This window comes from Canis lupus, chromosome 1 (genome assembly GCF_048164855.1).
Source record: "Canis lupus baileyi chromosome 1, mCanLup2.hap1, whole genome shotgun sequence".
Taxonomy (NCBI): Eukaryota; Metazoa; Chordata; class Mammalia; order Carnivora; family Canidae; genus Canis; species Canis lupus.
Window position 1 is genome coordinate 29201220 of NC_132838.1, and position 18297 is coordinate 29219516.

Sequence of the window (18297 nt, forward strand, 5' to 3'; positions counted from 1 at the left end):
ATTCAGTACATAAAATCCTGCATCTTCTGCAAGTCATGCAACTTTTCTCTGTAATCCATTTATACTGGACTAAATTTACATGGACTTGCCTGCAAAAATCAGCAAAAACAGACCTTCTCTATGTACTGACTGACTCATAGTTAGGATTAGATTTTGATGTTAATGAGAAATGTTTGAAAGGAAACTGATCTTTTTAAGTAGTCAGTTCATAGTAAATATTCCATGACCAATGATCTTAATGGGTGGCAATCTTGGAAAGAGCTCTGTGGTGGGAGCCCACACATGACATTATTATTCAGCTTTGCAACTAGCTCTGTGATCTTGGACCACTTACTTGTTCCACAAATATGTATCTGGTACCTACCGATAGGTATAATAGTAGAGATATAAGATGTATACCCTTAGTTCTATATACAAAAATCTGCCCTAATGATGGAGAGAGAGAGAGAGAGAGAGAGAGAGAGAGAGAGAGAGAAGGGATCCCACATCAGTACCATGGCAAAATAGGAAGCAGTGTCTCCCTGGAGGAGGAAAAGAATAAGCTGAGAGACCCAAAGAATAGGCACTAAATAGACTAAAGCCATTATGGTAGTCACTAGCTATATGAAACTACTGAACCCTAGAAAAAGGCTAGTTTTGGGGTGCCTAGGTGGCTTAGTCGGTTAAGCATCCAACTCTTGATTTTGAGTCAGATCATGATCTCAGGGTCCTGAGACCCACATTGGGTTCCGTGCTCGGCAGGGAGTCTGCTTAAAGATTCTCTGTCCTCTCCCTCTGCCTCTCCCTCCACTCTCTGTCTCTTTTTCTCTCTCTCCGAAATAAAGAAATAGGGGGGCACCTGGGTCAGTTGAGCATGGGACTCTTGATTTTGGCTCAGGTCATTGGGTTCCATGCTGGCTGTAGAAGCTGCTTGAAATTTTCTCTCTCTCTCTCTGCCTCTGCCCCACCCCTTACTTGCACATGCACTCTCTCTCAAATAAATAAATAAATTTTTAAAAATCTTAAAATAAATAAATAATTCTTTAAAAAAAAAGAAAAATGGGTAAGCTGAATTGATATGTGCTACATTTCAAAGAATCAGTACCAAAAAAGGAATGTAAAATATCTCAATTTTTATATTGAATGTGATTAAAATGATAATACTTTATGTATCTTAAGTTGAATAAAATATGTTATAAACATTTAAAAACTATATTTTTATGAGATATGAGATATAATGGAATATAATATAGTAAATATAATATATCTAAAATCTATCACTTTATTTACTTGCAGTTGAAGATCAATGCTCACAAAGGTCATTTATTTAGTTGTTTTGTAATGTCAGACAAATTCATGAGAAAGTAATGATGGGATATGAAGGATGAAAAATGAGAACTGCTCATTCTCTTCAAAATTTCCATCTTTATATGTATTTTCACAAAAATTATAAATAACTAAAGGTAATCATTTTGCCTAAAATTCCCAATCAAGTTTAAGAAACTTTTTGTCTGAATTTCCTAATTCTTAATGGGAGGTTGAATATTCAAATGGACAATGGGCAGACCATTATGAAAATGGAACTTTGATCCCAGTACTCTGGGATCACAACCTGAGCAGAAGGCAGATGCTTAACCAACTGAGCCACCCAGGCAGCCTGAGAGGTCTATATTTCTGATACTTTCTGAGAGTTTAATCAATAACATTGAAGTAGAGCAGAGGAAATGCTCTTCTGTGTAGACCATATGAAGCACTCTAAAACTGAATTCCAAATGCTCATTCTTGACATTACTCAAATAATGTGCACATTTAACATTCATAATGTACTCAAGGAGCAAAACCCAAGTCATAACAATGATAGATCTGCTTTGTTGGTATTGCTTTAGTCTTAGAAGAAAAGGTTTTGAGGCAATTTCATTCTAAAAGCATTACTGAGTACCTATTATTTTCAATTCATTGCACTTAGCAATGAACATAACAGAGATGCAGAAGCTCTCTTCTTTCTACCAATTCTTCAAAGAAAAGAGCATTTTCATTTTAATCAGGTGACATGATGCATTGCTAATTGTTCATGCCAATTCTCTGATCATTTGTAGTTGCAATATGGAGTCATAAAAGGAATCACAAAACCTTGTGACTTCACTTTTTCTCTAGTTTTATAAGATACCTGCTATAAATGCAAATTAACTTCAAGTAACTCCTGTCTTTTAAAAATCAGATGCGAACTAATACTTCCCACAACTCTGATAATTGGAATTCTTCCATATGGATTATATAACTTCAGTAATTAAGCACATTCTCAGGATACCTGGGTGGCTCAGCGGTTGAACGTTTGCCTTCAGCTCAGGGCGTGATCCTGGTCCTGGGATCGAGTCCCACATCAGGCTCCCTGCATGGAGCCTGCTTCTCCCTCTGCTTGTGTCTCTGCCTTTCTCCGTGTGTCTCTCATGAATAAATAAATAAAATAAAATCTTTAAAAAAATTACATTCTCATCTAGAATCTGTATAAAAAAAGAAACTTGTAGATATTTGGGTGGGGGTGGATTAGTGCATATTAGCACATTTCCTATGTCAATTAACTACTTTTAATGTAAATTTAAAAGTTATCAGATAAACAGAAGCATTGAAAAGAGTAAATTGAGAGCATTGTGGGAAGAAGAATAATCTAGTTGATAATTCAAATTAGGATGCCCTTTGGAATCATTTGGAAAGTTTTAAAAATGTACTGATGCCTGGGTCTAACCCCCAGTGATTCTGACTGAGTTGGTCTGTAGTATGGCACAAGCCAGGTGATGCTAATATGCAGCAAAATTTGAGAACCATTGGTCTAGAATCTAGAATCAATTTTATTACTACTTCGGAGTCATGCCCCTCCTCCAGGCTTTTGGACCCTTTTCTGATTTCATAGGCTTATTAAACAGTTTTGTGATGTTAGCTTCATTTCCCAAGTAGGTATTCCTTCTAGGAAGAGATAGTATTGAGGTGGGAGAGCTTGGCTCTTATCTCATGGAGTAGAAGAATGAATCTCATAAAGGAGAGTGAGTAAAGCAATAGAAGTTTTATTAAGTGAGGATACAGAGAAAGCTCTTAGGTGAGAGGGGTCCGGACAGGGTTGCTAGTGTGGGCCCCACTGACAGTCTTTTATTTAAAACTGACCACGGAGCCTGTGGCCTTATCATTTTTGTGATGTCCTGGTTTGAGTAAGGACTGGTGATACCATCTTTAACGGCTTCCTCTTGGATCTGGTTAGTCTTTGTCGGTCACAGGTGGCTGTCATTAAAAAAAATCTTCCCGGGATCCCTGGGTGGCGCAGCGGTTTAGCGCCTGCCTTTGGCCCAGGGCGCGATCCTGGAGACCCGGGATCGAATCCCACATCGGGCTCCCGGTGCATGGAGCTTGCTTCTCCCTCTGCCTATGTCTCTGCCTCTCTCTCTCTCTCTCTCTGTGTGTGACTATCATAAATAATAAATAAAAAATTAAAAAAAAAATCTTCCCTACTCATACCTAGGGCAGGGTGGTCTGGTTTGTTCCCTTATCTCTGGTTTCCTTACATCTCAGCATTTTTGGGATTTTGTTTTGTGCGTCTGATTTCATGGCTCCCTACCTATCTCTCCCTACTATTATAAATGATTAATTGATTTTAAAGTCAAATCAGGGACACCTGGGTGGTTTAGTGGTTGAGCATCTGCCTTCAGCTTAGGGCTTAACCCCAGGTCCCGGGATGGAGTCCCACATCACACTCCCCGTAGGGAGCCTGCTTCTCCCTCTGTCTATGTCTCTGCCTCTCTCTCTCTCTCTGTCTCTCATGAATAAATAAATAAAATCTTTAAAAATAAATAAATAAATAAATAAATAAATAAATAAATAAATAAATAAATAAAGTCAAATCAGTCTTTGGTGAATCCAAGCTGTGTAAAGTAGTGACCTCCTCTCCTACATCCCCACACCCAAGCTGATTGGCTTTGAATATACCTATGATCATCAAGATTCCAGACCTCCTGAGCTAGCAGGCCAACCCTAGTAACAGAAAAGATAACTGCCACACAAAGTCCATTCCATTTTGTCAATCTGCTCCCCCCAAAGTACTACATGCTTATTTCTTATATCTGCTTGATCATGCCCATAGTTCTCAATCCTGGTTGTATATTAGAATCACCTGGGAGAAGGATGCCTGGGTGGCTCAGTCTGTTAAGCAACGGACTCTTTATTTCAGCTCAGGTCATGATCTCAGGGTCCTGATATTAATCGAGCCCCTGGATTCCATGCTAAGCCTGGAGCCTGCTTAAGAGTCTCTCTTTCCTTCCCCCCCCCCCCCACTTAAAAAAAAGACATTAACAGGAAAAGCCAACATGTATAGTTTCTCAATATAAGGGAGATACCCAGGAAAACTGAATAACTTTCTGAAACATCTCTAGCTAAAGAGAGAAACAAGATGTTGGGGGTTTGGGGTAGGAGGAAAGAACGCCAATTATGAAAGTTTGAGGAAATGGGTGGCAAGAAGCAAGGGTAATATTGTTATGTAGATTTATGTTGTTGCTTTCTGCACTGATAAATTCTAGAGATTTAGAGTCATCCTTTTGGTACTGAGAGGGAGACACCCTTATAAATGTAAATGTTTCTTATAAAAGGGTAACTTTTATTATTTTCAGAGCTTCTACAATGTCTGCTGTTTCTTGAAAATAATCAGCTTAAAACAATCCTTATACCAAGAAACATATTTTGGAATGGCAAACATTGAGAACCAGTGTCTTAAGGTGTAATAGTCTCATATATTTACCTAAAACATTTATAAATTTGTGGGGTTTTGTTTGTTTTAGCTGATATTCTGAAGCTGCAGAAATGTGGATATATATATCTTTTTAAACTTTAAGCCAAGTTGGTTTGTTTGATGACAGATATTATTAAAATTCTAAAAATATATATATTAAATAAAACTGCCTGGTAATATACTTACATAGCCCTTACTTTGGCCAGGAGCTCTTCCAACCATTGTCAATATAAATTGACTTATTTACTCTTTCCCCATTTTAGAGATGAGGGAACTTACCCAAGAGCACACACTTAGGGTTAAAGCCAAGATTCAAATGAGCCACTCTGGCTCCAGAGTCAGTAAGCTTAACCATGGTGACCAATGGGTGGGGTTGTTACAACTGCCGGATGCAATGAGGTAGGTAATGTTCTTACACTTCTGTTTTATAGGTAAGGAACTGAGGTACAGAGAAACTTTCCCAGGGCCCCACACCTCATAAGTGGCAGAGTTGGAATTTAAATCAAGCAGCTTGACCTTAAAGTTCATGCTTTGTCAATAATCTAGACTTCTTTCACAAATATTCAACTGATACAGCTTTTCAGAAACTTATGTTACTATATATTAGAATTTGATATTTCAAGTTTCGTATGTGCTTCTGGGTTTATTCCTAATATTTTACCCAGGATTTTTACTCTCCTACTACTGCACTAGAGAAGCCAGTTATAAAGCATGATACAGCTGCTTTATCAATTTTAGCTCATGGTCTCAAAATTTCCTTGATTCATGCATAAGTTCATCAAAGCTTCATGTAAAAAGAAAAAAAGATTCTCCATGCCCCTTCCTAAATCTTTGCCTGTTTGCATATCCAAAAATCCTTTAATTTCTTTTATTAGTTTGGTATGTCCTTAATTTAGTATTAAAAATCCAGATATCTCCCAGCTATTGGACATTTTCCATTTCAAACTTTTAGAAACTAATTATTCAGAATTTTACAGCAATAACTATGTAAATAGGACAAATACATCTCAGCCCTTGGCAAATGGCAAGTGGCCTTGAGAATTGAAACAGTTTCACACTGTGGATTTCCATCAATGTTGTAAATTTATTGAGCCTAGTCTGTAAAATGAACCAATTCTAGATTTTAAGAGATGAATTTAGAAGTTCCCTATTTCACATTTTAATGTGCAAACAGATCACCAAAGACTCGCTCTTGTTAAAAAAAAAATGCAAAAATCTGATTTGGGAGGCAAGGGATGGAGATGCTGGGTTCCATATTTCTAGCAAGCTCCCAAGTGATGTCGATGCTGCTGGTCTGTGAACCACATTTTGAATATCAAGGACGCTGTGCTAGTAAAGTGGCTTTCTAAAGGAGGAAAACACAGCTTTGATCTGTTGCTAATTTCCATGATATAAATATTCCCACAATGGCCAAGTTCCATATCATTGAAAACTAAGTTGGGAAGAGACATGCAGCATAATATATACAACAGGCTCTTGAGAGCAGGCATAAGGTCGCTTTAGCACTCCACTGGGTGTATGTGACTTTAAGCATACTCTATATCAAGATTTAAAATAGTAAGGATGCTGTTCTATTCTGCAAAGGTTAGGGAAACAAAGAATGTTGTAGGGAAAATGACTAGAGATTAGTTAAAAAGTGTTAAGAATAGGTACAAAGTAATCTAGTTCCAAGGCTTTGGAGCATGTTTAAAGAGTTAAAATCCATATGGGGCCAATACTGGAGACCTTGACAAAGATTTGATGGTTATAATTTCACATGCATGGATCAGGAGAACATTCATAGAAAATGAAGTAGGGTAAGAACTGGCAAAATGTCTGATGCAAGGAAGGTGAGGGAAACTTTGGCATTCCTGAAGAGTTGGGAATAGGATCATTGGCTGAAACAAAGGCCTCTTGCTTTCACAAATGCTTTATTTTCTGACATGTTTGGAGAATAAAATATTCAGATTAATCAAACATTCAAGTTAACAGAGAGTTGACATAGGTAGCATAAAGAGATATCAATGCTTAAAGAACAGAATTACAACAAGTATACAGAACCTAATTTATTTGTTATATGATGGAGAAAGGACTTCTAGAACTGTCGTTTCATAGAGCTATCACTTTGAGCACTTTTGGTCTCTAATCTGGTAGAGCTGGAGATGAAGCATGGGAAGTTCCATTCCCCATGTGCTCTAACAAGATCATGTTCTCATCCCCTTTCCCAAGGCTGCAGTGTAAAGCATCCTAGGAAAACTTATTCCATAGACAGAACTTCTAATTGGGAGAAAGGCTGTCCTTTGCAATACATTGAGTCTTTAGGAGTCCAGGTTCAGCTTCTGCAAAATGAAGATAATAATAACTACCTCAGTGATGCCTGGGTGGCTTAGTGGTTGAACGTCTGTCTTTGGCTCAGGGCCTGATCCCAGGTTCCAGGATCGAGTCCCGCCAAGGGGCTCCCTGTGAGGAGCCCTCTGCCTGTGTGTCTGCCTCTCTCTCTCTCATGAATAAATAAATAAAATCTTTAAAAAAATAATAACTACCTCATATGGGTTTTGTGAGGATTAAATAAAATATGGTCAAGACACGCTGGTGCTCAATAAATATAAATTTCTACATTCCAAATAAGTGTGAGCTGTTTGAATGTCTACGAACTTCCTTGCTTCCCCAGCAGAGGGCTTTCCCCAGACCCTCTGACCCCTGCTTTAGTCAGCCAACCAAATATAAGAGTGACTTCTTACATTTCTTTTTTTTTTTTTTTTTTTACTTCTTACATTTCTGAGAGTTGAATATGGATTTATTTTGAAAAAAAAAATCTTTTCTTTCCTGTGCCTTGGAATAAATGTGCTATTTCATTTTCTTAATTTGTACTCTGTTAAGAACCAGAAGAGGGAACTTAAGGTCAGTCAGTCTCTCAGGTTGAGAAACTCTTAAGCTATAAGCCCCAGAATCTTGTCTTTGTCTCTGATTTCAAATGGGCTTGTGGGGAAAAGTGATATAACCATGAGATCACTGTGTTCTTTTAGATGATTTCCTGTTTCCTGTGTATTTAAATACACAGGGAATAATCCCGCTATTAAAATGAGACCCTGTATGTGTGTATGGGCAGAAGTTCAATGAAAAAGGAAGAAAAATATGCTTGCCGAATACCAGATGTAGAATGCATAAATCCTGTCAGAACAAGTGGGGAATAGCTTTATGGCTGATTTGCAAGAAACCTAAGGGAACTGGGAAGTCAGATAGGCATGTGTCAAACAGACTTATTTAAATCATCCACTTCCTCAGCAAAATAAAAGTTTGAGAGGGTTCTGTTTTCTTTTGTGGTTTGAAATTACAGCTGTAGCCTCAGAGGTCCTGCTTGATTGAGGGCTTCTGAGCAAAGAAGTTACGCTACCAAGTTCAGCCTCCCAGCAACAGTGGGATCGCCCAGTGCCTCTAACTGAGGTCTCCAACCTTACCCTGTTTGTACTTTCTGTTCCTTGTCATCTTAGAAACAAATTGCAGTGCAGCTGACCACTGTTTCATGGCCCTCCAGCTTGTTATAGCTAAAAGCTTTTGCCCCTGGAAGAGAATGGTGCCCACTGGTTTACTTCTCAGACAGACCTCAGGTGACATCCTGTAGATCCAGAGCACAGTCCTTAGGCCTGCAGCCTTGGAAACTAGGCAACTCTTTCTTTCCCCAGCCTCATCCTGCTCTTAGTTCTTATATTGTCGATGACCCTATATGCTACCAGTTTGTGTTGAGACAAACAAACCTGATTTAAAAACTAGTAACTTGTGTGTGCTCGGCTATAAGATATATACTAATTTGTAGTAAGAGATAAAACTAGACACCAGTCACTTTCCAGGTATGATTTCCTGATGGGTAAGTTTTTAGGAGGCCACCTAATAGTTTGGTAGGGTTTTGGTGTGAACAGATGCAAAAGCAAAGGTGTTTAAGTATTAACCATCTTCTTTGAGATAGGGTAGCTCCCTAAATTGTTTTTCTTGGGACATTTCTATTTTAAGATATCCTGGTGAATACATTATTCTGCCATAACTATAGTCAGTAGAATAAAAAAAATATGGTGCTGTGAAAAGGCCATGGGCTTTGTAGTCAAGCAGACTACAGGACTACAGTAAACAGGACCCAGGTCCAAATTATTCCAACTCTACTACTTATGAATGTGTCAACTTGAACATGTGACTATACCTTTCTTGAGCCTCAGTTTCTAAATCTTCCTGTGGAGCATACATATTTAAAAGGCATTTATATAGAACCTAACACAGTTTCTGCTACTTTGGGAAACCCTAGAAAACTCCTAATGCTCATCATTTATCCATCCATTCATCCATGCATTATTTCACTAAATGCCATTTGAACACTTTTTTGTGCCAGCCACTGTTTCTCTTGGTAGAGCTACAAATAAGAGTAAAGTGTGAGCTTTGACCTTAGGAGATAGTCTCACTGATTAAAATGGAGGCATGTATGTATTTAAAGGCATGCATCAGGCACAAAGATGATACGAGGGAAAGTTCAGTTCTCTCTGGTTAGAGTGTGAAGTGTCCGGAAAGCATTAGATGAGGACATGATTCATAAGCTGAGCCTTGAAGACTGAGTGAATTTCCCAGCTAAATGAGGTGGGGTTGGGAAGGATGGCAATGATGGCAAGGTTGAGCATTTCAGAAAGTACAGAGTATGCAAAAGCCAAGAGACAGAGAAGAGTATGGTACCTTTTGAGAATTACAAATCATTCTGTGTTTAAAAGCATAGGTCCTGGTGGGTATGGGAGGGTACGAATGGCAAGAAAGATGAGTCAGAACCTATCAGAGGCCTAAGGAGGCATGAAGAGGCATAATCTTTTTGTGCTGTGAACAGTTGTAAGCTATGGAAACTTTGTGAGCAGATGCGTGCAGGTCACTCTCCTGCTGATAAAACATTACTACAATAGAAATGTTTATTAATTAGATATGTATAATTATTTTTTATCCCTTTTGATGATATTTGGAAACATGCCTCATGTGAGAAACAATAAAATAATCAAGTAACATGAAGACACGCTTTGGCTTTCAAAGTTTTTTTCCAGGGAGGTGGTGGTGGCAGTGGAGGGCTTACATTGTTCTGTGCTCTTGTTTCACTAATGCAACAATCTTGTTAAAAGAGAATGTGCACTGCTTATATTTACTTCTATCTTCTTTACCTTCCTCTTTATTTCAAAAATCCCTTTCTTTAGCAAAACATCAAAAGGACAATAGGGAAAATGACTAAATTTTTGTGCCCAGTCTCTATGTGGAAGGATCACAAGAGGCAGTTTGGGTTTGGGTAAATATTTAGGTAATGGGAATTATGTTGGGTACAAAGCATGCTGGCAACTCAATCACAGAACTTTGTGATGGGTGGGGAGAAACCCAGATTTGGGGAGATTCAAGAGCTAGGATCCCTGGATTGCCTCAGAGACTGGGCCTCTACTATGTTGCATCTGAAAGCAGGATGTCAAGAGCATAAGCATAAGCATTAGAACCAGCCTGATAGGAGGGCAAAATGTCCGGGAGAAGAATACCAGTTATGCAGCAGTAGGCATAATCCTCCTGGTTTATAGAATCAGTTTCTAATCATTCAGGTAAGAGTTCAAAGCAAGATTGGTGGTCTTGCTAGCAAAATAGTATCTTAGACACAGAAACTAGGTGAGAGCCCCAAAAGCATGGTGGATGGAAGGGAGTAGCAGTTTGGTGGCTACATGAGTGCAGCCTCATCTCTGGCACTCTGAATAAGGGCTCTATTGGCTTAGGTATGATTTCAAATCATAATGGCAAGAACAAGGTTGCTAGCTTCCTTCTTCTGTCAGGTGAAACAGCAGCTGAACCAAGAGCAAATTATGATGTGTGGGTCTCAGCAGAAATTACACCTGGGGAGCATTGTTTTCTAGTAGTAAAAAAACTGGAAAAAAAAAGTCACAGGGAATGATTCTAAAGTTCCATGCTTTCCTGTATGTTTCAGAATGGCCCTTAGCAGTATGAAATACATTTCTGTCAGTTTTGAACTTTGGAAAAACTTCTATAATTTTTTAAAAGTGCAGTTCCATTGAGGGACAAAGAATTTTTCAGAGTTAATACTACCAAATCACAAGATGGGGCTGGAGATGGGGGTGGTAAGTGGGCTGTGTGTGTGTGTGTTCAGGGGGAGAGAGACCCAGAGATAAAGAGAGACAGAGAGAGACAGAGAAAGAAAGGGAGAGGGAGAGAGAGAACATGAAGGCTTTATAAGGTAAAGTGTTGAATGCTACATATCCTGTTGGCTGTGGACCCCAGAATATGTATGGTGAAATTTATTGGAACAAAATTTACATATTTATGAAAAGGATGCAGTTTAGAAAAAAATAGCTAGTTATGCTAGCATCCTTTTTCTTTGTTGATGTTGCAATGTTATATAAACCCTGAATCTCCCACATTTCCAGCTCTTATCTAAAAGTATGTACCACCTGTGTTGGGAGGAAGAAGATGAATGAAACTGAGGAAGTAAATGGTAGGAAGTATCCTGAAAGAAACCAACTAGATATGTTCAAGTCAGCAGGTTCCAAGAAAAGTTAATGTAGCAATTTGAGAATTGTGTAAGGAAAGTTCTGACATATTTTTTCTCGCATGTTTTTCCCTCTTCCACCAGAACCTATAGTGATTACATCACTTCTCTTGACCTCTTCCTCTTCTCCAACTTGTTGCTTTAGAGGCTATGTGAGTTCATTGTCCCTACAGGTGGAGCCAACAGAAAAGCAAGCAGTGATTTTGTGGTGAGCTTAGAGATATATCTATACTCTGGGAAGTTGTGGGGTGGAGGGTGGGGAGGGGCAAAGGATATATGTATTAGCTATCCATTGCTTCATTATAAATATACCAAGGGCAGACTGGGTGGTCAGTGGTTTAGCACCTGCCTTTGGCCTGGGGCGTGATCCTGGAATCCCGGGATCAAGTCCCACATCAGGCTCCCTGCGTGGAGCCTGCTCCTCCCTCTGCCTGTGTCTCTGCCTCTCTCTGTCTCTCAAGAATAAATAAATAAAATCTAAAATAAATAAATAAATAAATCCAAATTTAGCAGCTTAAAACAAACATTTAAAATCTCACACAATCTGATAGTCAGGAATGCAAGAACAGTTTAGATTGATTATCAAAGGATTAGAAGATAAAGCTAATTAATTTTATATGCCATTTTTACAACTTATTAATTACTGCTGCTAGTTATTTAATTTCTGCCTTCTTCTTTTCATTTGTAAAATGGAGTAATTATTGTGTCTGTCTTACAGGATTGTAGTGATGACTACATTATTTAATAATTTGAAAGACTTAGAACAGTGCTTGGTACAGAGTGTTAGATATTATTTTTTTTCTTTGCAGTTTTATACCTTTATTTGACAATCAGTGGCTAGTTCTTATCCACATTAATTGTAGATTTTTGAAAGTTGTGACAAATACATAGGTTAAAATATATGGAGCTCATTTGGTGAATCTTCATCCAATGTCTTTTGGACAACCACACACAGATATGGTATGGAACATTCCTTATTCCTTTGGGCCAATCACCAAGCACTCTTGTGCTGTTAACACACATGATTTTACTGCATCTTTACAATATCACTGGAGGATAAGTATTATTACTATTTTCATGCAGCAGATGAAGTTTGGTAAGAGGTCATATTTACATAGCTAATAAGATTAAGAGTCAAGATTTTTTTAAAATTTTTAAAAAATTTTTTAAATTTATTTATGATAGTCACAGAGAGAGAGAGAGAGAGAGAGAGAAGCAGAGACATAGGCAGAGGGAGAAGCAGGCTCCATACACTGGGAGCCCGACGTGGGATTCGATCCCAGGTCTCCAGGATCGTGCCCTGGGCCAAAGGCAGGTGCTAAACCGCTGCGCCACCCAGGGTTCCCAAGAGTCAAGATTTAAACCCAGGTCTGTGTAATTCTGGAATAGAGATTGGCAAATTAAGAATGTTTTTACACTTTTAGCTGTTAAAGAAAATGGGATAGGGACGCCTGGGTGGCTCAGTGGTTGAGCATCTGCCTTTGGCTCAGGGCATGATCCCGGAGTCTCAGGATCGAGTGCCGCATGAGGTTTCCCTCGAGGATCCTGATTCTCCCTCTGTCTATGTCTCTGTCTCTCTTTCTGTGTCTCACATGAATAAATAAATAAAATATTTTTAAAAATAAAAAATAAATAAAATGGGATAGGGACTGTATGTGACTTTCAAAGTTCTAATATTTACATCTCGACCTTTACACATGTTTGCTGACTGATACTTTAGAGCCACTTTTCCTTCTATATTCTCAAACCAGCTTGCCTCCTGGAAATTGGATGCCTATTTTAACTGATAGAATAATTCACTTTTTCATTTACTCAACAGATATTTATTGACAATTGGATATGTGTGAGGCTCGGTCAGAAAAATAAATGAGATAAGGATATTGTATTAAGAAACTTATAGTAACATAGTGAATTCAGAGAGAACATTGATAATTGTGGGACATTATAACAGATATTCTAGTCCAATATCACAGGGTTTTGTGAAAGCATGTAGAAAGGACCATGAATATAGTATTCAGGGCTCAGATATGCCTCCTAGAAGAACTAATAGTTAAGATAAGTTCTGACATGTTAGTTTAAAAGTGTGTGTATTGGGTTGCCTGGGTTTCCCAATGGTTAGCATCTACCTTCTGCTCAGGGCGTGATCCCAGGGTCCTGGGATCGAGTTCCACATCAGGTTCCCTGCAGGGAGCCTGCTTTTCCCTCTGTCTATGTTTCTGCTTCTCTGTGCCTCTCATGAATAAGTAAATAATTTTTTAAATGGGTATATTGTATTCTAGATAAATGGAGCGGCAAAAGGTATAAAGGCCCAAAGACAAAAAAGAAAAGAAAAGAAAAGAAAAAGAAAGAAAAAGAAAGGTAAGAATTTGAGAAGCTACAGCTATGGTTGAAGTTTACTGTATGAGGGGAGAAGATAGAGGGGGTGCATGGCTGGAGATAAGACTAGACAGGAAGGCAGGGTTTGAAGCACAAATATCTTCCATATTATACTAAAGTTTTTGGCACTTATCTGGGATTATGAACATGGTCAGGCTATGGGATTGTTGGAAACTTTAAGCAAGAAAGGTATATTTAAATTTGCATTTTGGAATGATCCTTCTAAAAGCAGTATGGAAAATTTAGTTGAGGGAGTCAAGAGTGAAGGCAGGGCTTATAACCAGGAGTAAAAGAGACTCAATTTACCCTCCTACCTTAATCAGCTGTAAAACTGAACAAAACATATAAAAGTAATTCTTTTCAGACATTGTATAATAGTCAGCAAAAGACTGTGAATCCTGAAGGAAGGGAAATAAGGTGAGTCCTACAATTGCATAGGATTCCTTCCTGGAGGCACATTCCACACTACAAAGAAGAGAGGGAGATTCCAAGAAGGGAACAGTTATTACATAATTGAAGAGATAGAGCTTGATGTATAGGAAATTTGAAATGTCTTTAAATGGTGATTCAAACATCTTCAGAGTAAGAAAATACATAGAAAAAGAGTGCCAGAAATATACAAAGTCCCAGAAGTCTTTGAAAATATTAAGACATGCATAAATAAGGTGAAACTTTATAAGGTTGAGCAAAGAACAACTAGGAGATTGTGAGTGGAACAGGCTTCCATAAGTCACACAAGCCTGGGAATCATTTGCATTATCACCAAATAAAATGGAGAGCTCTTATTGATCACTTGGGGTATGTTGTAAAGACTCCAGAAACTGCTGTACTTTACTACTAGTTTGCATTATTCCTGAAGTAAATTTTCCTCTAGACTTCCCCAAACAAAACTTTTTTTTTTCCCCAAACAAAACTTAAAACAAGCCTCAAAAATATCTAAATATATATATATTAGGAATGAAAAAAATATCAGTGATAAATTGTCTAAGTTTATTAGAGTCTTCACTATAAGAAGCTAGAAAAAGAAGAGAAATTAAGGACAGGAAAATAATAAAAAAGGTAAGAGAAGAAATTAAAAAATACAAAACAAGCAATAAGAAAATTCATGAAGTTCTAAGCTGGGTCTTTGACAACATCAATAAAATTGATAAATATCTAGCTAAGTTGATGAAGGAAAAAAAGGGAAGACACAAATTACCAATGTCAGGAATTAAAGAGTAGACATCACTACAGATCCTATAGACTTTAACTGAATGATAAGGGAACATTATTTTAAAAATTTATGATAGCAAAAATATATTGTTGTGGTAAGTATCCAGTAGCCATTTGACAAAAGCCAGTATAACAACAACACAAACAAATCATTTATTAAGGAATTTCATGTGTCAGGTCCTGGTTTGGCAAGATAGAAATAAATGGAGACCAACCAAATGAGAAAAACAGACTATTTACTCAGAGCTAGCTATACCAAGGGAGTCAGCCACTGTCAATTGCATTTTTTTAGGGGGCAGAGGGGCAGATGGAGAGGGAGAGAGAATCTTAAGTAGGCTCCATCCCAGCACAGAGCCCAACATGGGGTTTGATCACAACCCTGAGGTCATGACCTAAATTGAAATCAAGAGTCAGATGCTTAATGTCTAAGCCATCTGGGTGCCCCACTGTCAATGGTTTTGGCAGATACTCAGTTACAGGCAGAGGAGTGGGAAATCATTATGGATGAACTATTGGGACTTCATCAAGACAAGAAGCTTTTGCACAGCAAAGGATACAGTCAACAAAACTAAAACACAACCTACAGAATGGGAGAAGATATTTGCAAATGACGTGTCAGATAAAGGGCTAGTATCCAAGATCTATAAAGAACTTCTTAAACTCAACAGCAAAGAAACAAACAATCCAATCATGAAATGGGCAAAAGACATGAAGAGAAATCTCACAAAGGAAGACATAGACATGGCCAACACGCACATGAGAAAATCCTCTGCATCACTTGCCATCAGGGAAATACAAATCAAAACCACAATGAGATACCACCACACACCAGTGAGAATGGGGAAAATTAACAAGGCAGGAAACCACAAATGTTGGAGAGGGTGAGGAGAAAAGGGAACCCTCTTACACTGTTGGTGGGAATGTGAAATGGTGCAGCCACTCTGGAAAACTGTGTGTAGGTTCCTCAAAGAGTTAAAAATAGATCTGCCCTACGACCCAGCAATTGCACTGTTGGGGATTTACCCCAAAGATACAGATGCAATGAAATGCTGGGACACCTGCACCCCGATGTTTCTAGCAGCAATGTCCACAATAGCCAAACAGTGGAAGGAGCCTCGGTGTCCATCGAAAGATGAATGGATAAAGAAGATGTGGTTTATGTATACAATGGAATATTACTCAGCCATTAGAAATGACAAATACCCACCATTTGCTTCAACGTGGATGGAACTGGAGGGTATTATGCTGAGTGAAATGAGTCAATCAAACATTATATGGTCTCATTCATTTGGGGAATATAAATAATAGTGAAAGGGAATATAAGGGAAGGGAGAAGAAATGTGTGGGAAATATCAGAAAGGGAGACAGAACATAAAGACTCCTAACTCTGGGAAATGAACTAGGGGTGGTGGAAGGGGAGGAGGGCGGGGGGTGGGGGTAAATGGGTGACGGGCACTGAGGGGGGCATTTGACGGGATGAGCACTGGGTGTTATTCTGTGTGTTGGCAAATTGAACTCCAATAAAAAATAAATTTATTATTAAAAAAAAAGGAAAAAAGATTTTGCTTCATGTCCATCCTAATTGGAAGCAGTAGCCCGGCTACCTAGAAGCAGAGCATCTATGTGATTGGTTAGGAGTGCAAGTTTGGCTTTCTCTGGTTGGTCCTAAGTTAGAAGTAGTGACAAAAATAAAGGAAATGGTCAGTTATTGATCAAGTCCTGTACATTTGGGGCTGGTTGTGAAGTAATTGTTTAACTTCCTGGGATTATTACTAAAAACTTCCTACAAGTCTGAATTATAGCAGGCTCACTTCCTGGACTATTTATTATAGATAAGGGGGTTGGTTTTATAGTCAGGTTGTGGGTCAAAGTTCTGTTTTTATATATGATCTGGCCATCATCTATATATTCAGTCTCTCAGTAATAAATAATATAGAGACACACCCTTCAATCTGATAGTATAATGAAAACAGTGATTAATCATAACTGGGAGTATCTGAAGAGGCTTTATAGTGATGGCAATATTTGAGATTAATCTTGAAGCCTAAGTAAAAGGAATATGAAAAGAAATTGCTACCTGAGATTACAACATTTTCAAAGAAACAAGCAGATAGGGTATGATGAGTTCAGGAAGCAGTGACCTTTTAAAGAAGCTTGAGCATAAGAGGGTGGGGGCAGAAGATGAGCTAGGAAAGAACTGTTGGAACCAAAGTGTAATGGACTTTGAATGCTGTCCTAAACGTAATCTTGTGGACTCCAGGGGAGAGAGGAATGCTTTCAAGCCATAGTTATAAAATTAGATTTTAGTTTAAGTAATTTATGTATATTTCTGTTTTAGTAATTTATGTATATTTTCTGAAATATATAGGGGGTATGTCAGGAAATATACATGGGGTATGTGTATTATATATATATGGGGTATGTATATATACATGGGGTATGTATATATACATGTACAGAAAATATACATGGGGTATGTCAGGAAACTGGAAGTTTGTACACAAGCTAGGATGATATTTTATAAATTGGAAGAAATGGCCGTGAAGACCTTCAGCTGGGTGGGGGCAGGCGATGTGTAGAGCAGAGGGCATATAGAGATGATCAGGGCAGCATCTTGGACACAGAATGAGTGCTCCATAATTGCATATGTTTTTGAGTGAATAAATGGAATATCTAGGAAGTGGAATGGATTGGAGATTTGGTGAATGTTTGGATGTTAAAACCTAAGGATAGAAAAGACTCAAGAACTATTAAAGTTTTTAGCTTCAATGCTGATTATGCAGCAATGCCATGGGCCAAAGTATAAAAAATAGGGAGCATGACACTTTATGGGTGAAGATGCCAAGTTCAACTTTAGACACGCCTTTATAAACTTGGATAGTTATTGGCAATGTGGTGTGGAGGCAGGGGTGGGGGGTGGGGTCACTGGTAGCACATTAAGGAGTAGTTGCAATCATATGAAGAGGTATAATTGGTCAGAAAGACCTTTGAAAGCTGGAGAAGGAGATCTAATTCTTGAATAAATACACTGATTTTCAAGCAGTAGATAGAAGAGGAGGTATTAGTATTTGTCAACTATAAACTGTCCTTGTGCTCCTTCTTTGGTATTTTCCCTTTCAATTGCTTTATGCCGTTTATCTTTTTGGAGGTAGGATGATGAACAGAGCACTTTTAAGAAAAACTGCAGAAATCAGTTTATGTGGAGTGTACAGAATTCTGAGGATCTAACTCTGAAGCATGGACCTCATGTGGGCAAATGGTCTGTGGCATGAAGGGACCTAAGTTGGAACCCAAGCTCTCTTAATTTATGTGCCCTTGACTGTATTACTTCTTTGAGCCACATATTAAGGTTAATTACTGCCACCTTAAGGAGTTTTATGGTTAAATGAGATAATTCTGTATAATAAATGTAAGGTGCCTACTGATA

At 38.3% G+C, this 18297-nt stretch overlaps 1 protein-coding gene across 3 annotated transcripts in view; it reads left to right on the plus strand.

Moving 5' to 3' along the window:
* Positions 1-18297, plus strand: part of LOC140632534 (L-lactate dehydrogenase B chain-like) — a 167343-nt gene that overhangs the window by 138182 nt on the left and 10864 nt on the right. For all 3 annotated transcript variants that reach the window (XR_012030175.1, XR_012030177.1, XR_012030178.1), the window contains 2 exons: positions 11367-11490; positions 13562-13640. The gene's annotated coding sequence lies outside the window, so the exon portion shown is untranslated. The remainder of the gene's footprint in view (positions 1-11366; positions 11491-13561; positions 13641-18297) is intronic.